Source organism: Peromyscus eremicus, chromosome 19 (genome assembly GCF_949786415.1).
Source record: "Peromyscus eremicus chromosome 19, PerEre_H2_v1, whole genome shotgun sequence".
NCBI lineage: Eukaryota > Metazoa > Chordata > Mammalia > Rodentia > Cricetidae > Peromyscus > Peromyscus eremicus.
In genome coordinates, this window is record NC_081435.1 from 53,068,460 (window position 1) to 53,078,895 (window position 10,436).

Here is a 10,436-nt window from a genome sequence, read left to right on the forward strand (position 1 = left end):
CACTGAGGAAAGGGCAGGCTGATCAAGGCTACACTTGCTCACCGGAGCTAAGAGCGAGTATTTCCAGCTCCATGTTTCATTTCATTTCTTCTTCTTAAAAAAAAAGAAAGAAAGAAAGAAAGGAAAAAGAAAAAGAAAAAGAAAGAAAAGAAAAGCTGGGCACAATGGAGCAACTCAACCTTTCCATCCCAGTACTTGGGAGGCAGAACCAAGAGGGTCTTTGTGAGTTCAAGGACAGCCTGGTCTAACTAGTAAACTCCAGGCCAGCCCCAGCTACGTAAGAAAACATTGTGTTTAAAAAAAAAAAAAAATGGAGTTTTAAAAGACAGTCAGTTTTCAATGATACCAGTAATGAATGAATACCATCTCCTTAAAATATTAAACATTATTAATGATTTCTATCATTGGATTCTTGCTTCCTGGATTCTTGTCTCCTTCCCAGGAATTAATCACATGTGTCGCTTTGATGTGTGTCCCTGGGGCAGACCAAGCATGGTTAGCAATCTGGGACTCCCACCCACATTGACCTCTACACACTGGCTCCAAAGAATGGGCTGCCTCTGCTAACTATCCCTTAGTGACTCCTCTTTGGTGACCAAACACAGTTAGAAACATATCCTGAGACTAAGGAAAATGGACGGATCCGATCTGAACTGGTTTTAAGTATATATACCGTAAGGCAAGCTGTGTCCTCTGAGAGAGTGAGCTTTTAGGGAACACAACCTTACTCACCATCTCATGTCTAAACATGATCGGGTGTGCGTATGACAAAAACCAGATGCAGTATGTGAAAAACATGCACAATAAACAAAGGCTTATGTGGCCCAGGACTCACTCAAAACAGGAAGTCGCCCATGCCTCAGCCCTCAGTAACATCCTCTCCTCCGCTTAGACCCGTGAAAGAAAGCCCCAGTTGTGACCCAGCCCTCCTGAGTAAGGCACTGAGAGCCGCTGTTCCAAAGCAGCTTAGCAGGCCTAAAACACACACACATTTCTATACACACACATGTTAATACACATTACTACACATCTAGACTCTGCACACGAGAGACATTGTGGTAATTTGCCTCTCTGAGTCTGGCTTATCTTGCTTAATGATTTCCAGTTCCATCCATTTCCCTATAGATACCATGGTTTCACTTTACAGCTACATACATCCCATTATGTACATACACATTTTCTTTTTTCCATTCAGCTTTTGATGGACAGTTAGGCCAGTTCTGTTTCTTAGTTAGTGTGAATAGTACAGCAATAAACACATATGTGAAAGTATCTCTGTGCAGGGTAGGGTCCTTTGGGTTTATATCCAGGAACGGTATAGCTGGGTCACATGTAGTTCTATTTTTAGTATTTTAAAAAGAACCACATTGATTTCCATAGTGGCTATAGCCACTATATAGAAATATAGTTTATATTTCTACCAGAAGTGTATAGGGGTTTCTTGCTCCTCTCCTCCTCCCAGCATTTGTTATCATTGGATATAACATACACTATGACAGACTGGCTTTGGGACATAAACTGTACCATGTGGCATGTATTACTTTGCAATGCTCCTGTGTTAAATTGTGATGCGGCCATTGTGTGAGCAGGCTATGTAGTCTGTTTAGACATTTCTCTCAACATTGCCTTTCAGGCACCTCCAACTTGTGGCCTACACATGTGGCTGCATGAAGCTGAAGACAATCAGGAATATGGCCAAACACCGAATTATAAACTGACTTCAAACAGTATGAGACCTTTTGTGATCAATTATTTGTTTTGTAACTGGATCACAGTTCTTGGTCATGAAATTTGTACATGAGGGGATCATGTCACCATATCAAAAGTTTGGACACACATGACGGATTTCATAGCACCCGTATGTTACCGACTCTGCAGGTGAGTGTGGATGCTTTGCGTAAGAGTAGATATTGGGAAGTGAAACTGCCCTGTCATGGGTAACAGTTCTCTCACCCTTAAAAAAAAATCACCACCCAACTACACACCTGTTGGCAATAGATCCACATCCCCATAATCTCAACTTGATGGTACAATCCTTTGAGATTTTAAAAAATGATCTTTGTCTCTGTCTCTGTCTCTGTGTGTGTGTGTGTGTGTGTGTGTGTGTGTATTCCACATGTGTGCAGAGGCCAGAAGAGGGTGTCAGATCCCCTGAAGCTAGAGTTGTAAGCCACCCGACATGGGTGCTAGGAACTGAAATCTCATCCCCTGAAAGAACAGTAAATGCTCTTAACTAATGAGCCATCTCTCTAGCCCCTGAATTTCTAGTTTATTTTATCTAATGAGTAAAAGATAGTATCATTTTAAAGTTTGTGTCTTCCCGGTTGCCAGGAACCACAGTATCTTCTCCTGCTTACAGATCATCTGTTTCCTCTATAAACGGCACATTTATTTATCTTTTTAACGTTTTCTATTGTTTGATGTCTTATAAGTTGGAAGGTTTCAGGTTTTGTTTTTTTAGGGGTATAGGGGGTTGGATTTTTTTTGTTTTTTCAGAAATACTGTAGATTGATCCCAGACCTGTACACACAAGAGCTCTACCACTGAGCGAGAGTCTCAGCCCTCTTTACAGTTTGTACAGTTCGTGATGCCGGGTCTAAGTCACCCAGGCTGGCCTTGAACACTCTGTAGCCCAGGCTGTCTTTGAATTCCCAGTTCTGCTGCCTTGCCCTCCAAGAGTACTGGGATTACAGGTGTAGAACACTATGTCCAGCTACCATGCATATTTTTATATATTTTGAAAATTGATTTTTTTAAATATTTTATTGTTTGTTTGTTTGTTTATTTATTTGGGGTTTTTTGAGACAGGGTTTCTCTGTGTAGCCTTGGCTGTCTTGGAACTCCACTCTGTAGAGCAGGCTGGCTTTGAACTCACTGAAATCCACATGCCTCTGCCTCCCGAGTGCTGGGATTAAAGGCGTGCACCACCATGCCTGTCTTAGCAAATTGATCTTTACTACAGTTACTTTCCAAATTTCTTCCAATGGTGACTTTCCTTTATTTATAACAAACTGTGGTATTTATAGCTAAATCTTGATATATTCAAAATTATCAATTTTTACATCATTTAAAAAATTCTTTGTTTACAAATATATTTTATTTCTCTTAAGGCCATAAGAATAGTTTCTAAAGTTTTCCCCATTAGTTTATACGATTTTTTTAAATGTTTAACCAAGAGACCCATTATAAACTCTTTGAGGGCCACTGGGAGGTATTGATATTTTCCTATATGGTACCTAGTTGTCAGCATTGAATATGTTGGTATTTCCTAAAATTAGAAAGACTGTTTTTATTGTAAACCCATTTTCAATGCAGTGGTCGAACCTCTATTCATTTTGACTCATCTGTTTATGTTTTGGTGGCTACTAGCTTCACTGTTTTGATGACCACAGCTTTATCACTTACCTCAATTTGTGATTGGTTGATTTAATGTCCTTTTCCCCATCTTATTTCAGAGATGCAAGCTCATCTTCAGTCATAGGAACACCCCAAACAAGCTGATAAAGCTTGTTTCTGGCGCCCAGCTCCAACCCAAGGCAGCGGTGTGGTATGAGTTACGGGGACCCTCAAAGTTCATCCAATCCAATGCAGCAGTGGGGGATGAATTACGGGGACCCTCAAAGTTCATCCAACCCAATGCAGCGGTGGGGGATGAGTTACAGGGACCCTCAAAGTTCATCCAACCCAAGGCAGCGGTGGGGGATGAGTTACAGGGACCCTCAAAGTTCATCCAACCCAAGGCAGCGGTGGGGGATGAGTTACAGGGACCCTCAAAGTTCATCCAACCCAAGGCAGCGGTGGGGGATGAGTTACAGGGACCCTCAAAGTTCATCCAACCCAAGGCAGCGGTGGGGGATGAGTTACAGGGACCCTCAAAGTTCATCCAACCTAAGGCATCGGTCGGGGATGAATTACGGGGACTCTCCCCTTACCAGCTTCCCCCGCTGCCGGCCGAATCCCTGTTGCCGTACTCCTCAAAATAAAACTCAGCTGCAAACGACACACCTGTTCTGGATTAGTTACAGTGTCTGTGTTTATTTGAGTTGCACAGACAGGTGAAGAACTTAAAGCTAGGAAGGGGAGAAAAGCTGCAGTCACAAGGGCCTCTTGTTCCTCCAAGGGTGAAGGATTAAGCTTTACAAGCCCTGCTCTTCCCGTTGTTTCCACACTGGGCAAATTTTTACAGAAATACCCCAGATTGCAGTAGCCACTCTGAATTTGCTTAATTAAGCACATGGCTTCCAAACCGAACGGCCCTCAAGAGTCATTCTGGGCATGCACCAGGGACGGATCCCTGCCTAGGCTCAGTGTGCTGGGCTCTGCTGACTCCCCATGGGAGACCTTGATTTAGGGGAATGTGGGGATGTGGGGTGGCTTGGGAGGGAGGGCTGGGGGATGGAAGGAGGGAGGAGGTGGGATCTGTGCGTGGTACGTAGAGTGAGTAGAAAATTTCTTAATAAAGAAAATTAAAAAAAAAAAAAAAGAGTCACTCTGGGAACTCACTAAAAAATGCAAGTCTGAGGTAGAACGCAGATGCCTGCATCTAGGTGTCAATGACCCAGGCTTTCACTTTTCAAAACTGCCCCCAAAGACTCAGAGCAAACTTGAAGTTTACTCTCCTTAGGCCCCCCGGAGAGGTCTCTTTGCCAGAGTTTTGGAATGTTTCCGTAATGACTTGGTGCTGGGGAAATACCAAATAAAGTGCGCTGGTGCTCTGAGGTAGGGCTACAGAAACGTGGTGTCAGCTGGTTCCCGTGCAATATCGTGCTAGGCAGAGGGAGTAGCTGGAATAAATTACAGAATCTCAAACAAAAAGGTAGAGGAGACTTTCGCCGACTTTGACTATGATAGCTAGCTGGTCCCTGTCAAGAAATTTGATCCAGGCTCTGGATTGTAGGCAGCTGGCCTAGACTCTAAGAGCGCATGCGCAGCCCCTGAAGGCCCACCTCTCAGTAGCTAAGCCGGCTCAGAGATCCGTTCCTGATTTCGCCCTCTCTCTACCTTCTGCTTGCTCTAACTAAAAGGTGGCCAGCATTTTCTTTCATTCCATGGCATAATATCATTATGCTACCACAGCTAGGCAACCAGTCATCTCAGATTTTAAAATGATCTGTTTCCCAAATGACCCACAAGGAATTTACTTCCCTGCCCTCGTGTAGAAAGCGTGAAGTTTGTCTGAATTTGAGGTATAAACATTTCAGCCCCGGACTGATCTGACCTTTTAACATGGAGGTACAACATTGTTATCGACAATGTTCACACTCAAGAACTGCACAGTTGAACTTAAAAAAAAAAAAAACACACACACACACACACACGCAAAAACCTCATAACATTTTAAGTAAGTTTACATGTTTGTTTGAGGCCCCATTTACAGCTATCCCACAATGCACCTGTCTCATGGACCACAGGCTGGACATACTTAGGTGAACAATCCCATTACCACCATTAGAAAAGTAGTACTAAATAATCTAATGTTTTGTTTCATGGCTAAAATTTTGGGACTTCTTGAGGTGAGCACATCTATCCTTCGGGTCTCCATACCTCTGCTCAGCAGGGTTGACCTTGGCGCCCCCGGATGACCCTTATGTCTCACTCCATGTGTGCTTCAAGGCTCTCTTGCCAGGTTGTACCTTAAGTTAGCAGAGCTTCCAAAGGGGCACCCATGCCCAAGCCCTCCCGCAGGACTAGTGCGCTAACATCAGAATCTCTGGGGTGCAACTCGGACCTCTGTATTCAAAAGGTACCACACACAGTTTTGAAGCACGCCTGGGCGCCTGCACCTTGGAGGTTAAAGAATCAGCTGAGAGCTGTAAAAACCCTCAATGTCCAAGCCTCGAGGCAGGCCTGACGACTGTGGAATATCTGGTAGTAGAACACAGGAGGCAACTCCCCGGAGATTCCATGGATAGTGAGGAAAATGCCTTCACATATTTACTCATTCATTCATTCATTCATTCATTCATTCACTTTTACTGCCATGCTAGGGATGGAAGCCAGGGCCTCCAGCATGCTAGGCAAGCATTGTACCACTGCGCTTCATCCTAGCCTCTTTAAATCCCTTCTAATCTAGGGAAGATGTTGTGTTCTGCCCATCAGGGCTTCTGGAACCTCAGAGAGAATGGGGTTTAAAAGCAAATCCGATTCAGCAGGATAGCCATGGGGCTTGGAAAGCTTGACCTTCTAACCAGATGACCCACAGACCACGCAGAAAGACACGAGGCTGCAAGCACTGGTTTTGATTGGTTGTTTATACTGAGAACAGTAACTGCAGGGGAGCCTGAACGGGATCTTGCCCATCTGGGATGGTTAATGGTGTTTGGAAGCCGTGATAGAGCTGGCTTTGTGATTAAAAACAAAACAAACGTTTGTGTTCCTCTCTGCCTCCGCCTCGGAGTGGTGTTGACAAGAGGCTCAACTGCCACGCGCTGAGAAAGACGAGCCAGGGTAGCCTCTGTCCTTCCCGTCATTGTCACCAGGGAGCTCTGGGGCCACCGATCACCGTTGTTATCTGTCATTTGAAATGTGAAGCCGTATGGCATGAAGGTTTGGGGGGGCTGCTTTTGTTTCTCCTGCCCTACCGCCCCTTGGAATTATTTGCTAGAGACTCACGATGCGCCCTGCCTGTTACAGGTCAGTAAAAACACACATTTCAAACTTCGATATGCCCCTTCTTGTACTGCCTCCTAGGCACATGCGCTGAACTCAGATGAACACCAAGTGTCGCTCATACTTCCAGGAGTTCAAATCTGCTTAGGCCAGGAGATAAACTGCCACATTAATACAACTGGGGAGGCAGAAATCCGTTCCTTGGTAGGAACTGCACTTCAAGTAGACTTCAAGGTCCTTGTCTCTATGCCTCTATCACAATGGTTCTCAACCTTCCTAATGCTGCGACCCTTTAATACAGTTCCTCATGTTGTGGTGACCTCCAACCATAAAAGTACTTTCGTAACTACTTCATAACTGTAGTTATGCTACTGTTATGGATTGTAATATAAATACCCGTGTTTTCCAATGGCCTTAGGCAACCCCTATGAAAGGGTCATTTGACACACACACACACACACACACACACACACACACACGAAGGGTCATGACCCACAGGGTGAGAATCACTGCTCTATCACCATTTTGTTTTGGTTTTGGTTTGGAGGTTTTGTTGGGACTTTCTGAGACAGGGTTTTGATATATTCAGGCCATTCTTGACTTTCCTATGTAGCCAGCCCAAGCTGGCTTGGAACTTCCCAAACTCCCAGTCCACTGTGGGCAGTACCATTCCTTAGGCAAGGGGTGCTGAATTGTATAAGAGTGGAGAAATGGAGAAGAATACAAACAAGCAAGCGAGCTGCACGTGTTCATTTGCCCTGGCTTGTGGATATGATGTGACTAACTGCTCTAGATTTGACCTCCCTGTGACCTGGAATCGTGAATGAGTAAACCCTTTCTCCCTTAAGTCACTTTTTGCCAAGGTATTTTATACAGCATCAGGAATTAAATCAGAGCACCCAGCACTGGTCTCACTGAGGTAAGACCTTAACAAATGTTTTATTCGTGACAACAGAACAGTAGAAATCGACCCAAATGTTCTTTAGCCAGCAAGTCATTAAGCAAACTCCAGAACATACAAACCTCTTATGAGACTACCTAGCAAGAAAAGGCATGAACTTCCAATGAATCCCTGGGAATTATGCTAAGGGGGGAAAAGGACATTACATACTTTCTAAATCAATTTCCGTAGGACTTTACGATTGGAAGACAGATCAGCAGATACCCAAGAATAGAAAAGGAGAGGGCAGGAGGGATGTGGGTATAGTCCAAGGAGACACAAGAAATCTTTTTGATGGAGCTATTCTGAGTGGTTTCTTATATGAATATACAGTCATCATCAACAACAACAACAAAAAACCTTCAGTAAATAACATCTGTATCTAGCCCTCAAGAAGTCTTCTATAAAGCATGAATTGTGACTGGGATGTAGTTCAGTGGGAGAGTACTTGCTTAATGCATGCAAACCATGAGATTTGATCCTTAGCATTGCCAAAATCTTAGAACAAAAGCAAAAGGGGAGATATTTAATAAAATAAAAGTGATAATATCATTACTTATTAATTTTGGGCACTTTCCATGTAATCTTGAATTCTTCAGACACTTGTTGTTTGTTTTGTTGTTGTTTGCTTGTTTGTTTGTTTGAGACAGGGTGTCAAACTTATAACCTTGGCTGGCCTGGAACTTGCTATGTAGACCAGGCTGGTCTCAAACTTATAGAGATACACAAATACTTTTTAAAAACAGATTTCTTTATTTTTATTAATATATGTATAAATCACATATGTACCTGGAGTCTGAAGAGGCCAGAAAAGGGTGTTGGCTTCCCTAAGTTGTGGTTACAGAAGGTCGTGGACCACCTGATGTGAGTCCTGGGAATGGAACCTTGTTCCTCTAGAAGAACAGTCAGTGTTGTATGTCAACTGCTGAGCCAGCTCTCCAGACCCTTTGTGACACTTTGGAAGCAATATTGTCACTATTTGTTTCACACGTGAGAAAACAGAAGTGGAGAGAGTTTCATATTATTTTTCTCAGTGTTAGAACGTAGTAGGACAGGGAACAATCCAGAGCTCAAGCCCACACTCTGCTCAATAGTACCCCCTTTGCTCATGGGAGACACATCCTGAGACCTCTGGTGGATGCCTGCAACTGGAGGCGGCACCAAACCCTACGCTTCAGGGCCTTTTCTGTTATACCATGTACCAAGGTTATGATTTTGAAGTCTCGGTCACAACAGCATAATGATCGAAAATGTCTTGTTCCTCCTTCACAAGTTCACAGAGCATCTGGTGTTATCCCAGCCTTAGCAACCTCAGCATGCCGTTTCCTTTCCTTTCCTTATTGAGTTGGAAGCTTCCTCCTTCCTACTTCAAGGAAGCACTGAGCAGCCTCTGTTTGGCTTTTTGGAAGTGCAACAACCTTCTTCTGATACTCCAGGGGCCATTATTGAGTAAGGTACCCGAACAAGCACTGTGGTACCACAGCAGTCAGACAGCCAAGACAGTACTAAGTGATTAACAGGGTGAAGATGTACACAGTAGGGATTCTCTGGACAGAGGGATGGTTCATATGCTACATGGGGCAAAACTAGATGCTACAAGATTTTATTACATGGCTCAGAATGGCTTATCATTTAACACTTACTAACGCTCTCTTACTGAAACCACGGATGGCAGAAATGCAGGTAAGCGGTGGGGAGCTACTGGACAAAGAACGATGACAGGGGTGCTGTGGCTCTCTCTGAAAGGAGAAATCAAAGTTTGAGACGGAGAAAGCAAGCAACTTAGAGAGGACAGCCTCACTGAGCCACCAGGGGTGGGGTGCCACCTAGTCCCGTGACGTTCTCAGTGGCAGCAAGCTTCCGTGGTGGATGTCCTGGTGGAACTGAGCCGATGGCTCTCGTCAAGACACAGAGGTGGTTAAGGCAGTATTGGAACATCAAGATTGTAGATTTCTAGGCAAACAGGACCCATCCATTGTTTGTGAAGGTTCTGCTAGGCTTGCATTATTCCTAAGAGAACCCACGTCGCACCTTTCTGTACAGCACTCCCCTAAGTATTAAAGATCAGCCTTTGTGATTGTGGGTAAGAGAAGCATAACGCTGCAGCATGTTGACGACAGGGTGAGATGCATCCCACAAGATGGCTACATCTTCACCGGCAGACAAGCACATGAATTTGATCCTCTGTAACTGCTGGGTTCCCTCCTGCCAGGGCGGGAGGGAAACTGAGTTTGGGTCGAGTGTTGCTGCATGGGGAGAACTTGGTATCCATGACTGTGGAGGGCCCATACTGGTATTGCTTGGGTGCTACTGTAGCAGTTGCTGAGGTTGGGAAGGTGGCTGGCAGAGGAATACCAGATGGCGTACCTATCCCCTAGGCTCCTGCTGGATTAGCAGGCCCCACCTGGGGAGTTGGAGGGCCATCCCGTTAAGTCTTGACTCCACAGGGAAGAGGCACTGTAGCAGCTGCTGTGGTTGCTGTCACCGCTAACACTGCTGGAGCATCAACCCAGGACCCCCACCAGGACAGAAAACCCCACCCCACATGTTAGCCAAGAAACCCCACCTCCAGGAATTACAACTCCTCCACCTGACATGAGAGCACCCATGGGCCACAAATTGGCCTCTTCTCAGCTTAAGGGACACTTGTAGCTGTGCCCCCTCCAGGGACGAAGCCCCTTCTACCAGGAATTAGAGACCCACTTCTCCAAGTGTTCTCTTTAGTGTCCACAAAGATGCTAAAGGCCAAAGTTGCACACCAACCACTAGTGTGCACAGGGAGCCCAGGTGCAAAGTGTGGAAGCTCCAGGACTGGGCTTCTCAAACCTTTTTCATTCCAACTCCTCTCAGCCCAAGAGATTGTATATGACCCCAGGGTATACACAGA

At 44.8% G+C, this 10,436-nt stretch overlaps 1 pseudogene; it reads left to right on the forward strand.

The window, feature by feature from the left end:
• Nucleotides 1-1,860: 1,860 nt before the first annotated feature.
• LOC131895635 (uncharacterized) lies at nt 1,861-10,188 on the forward strand (annotated as a pseudogene).
• The last annotated feature ends 248 nt before the right edge of the window (nt 10,189-10,436 follow it).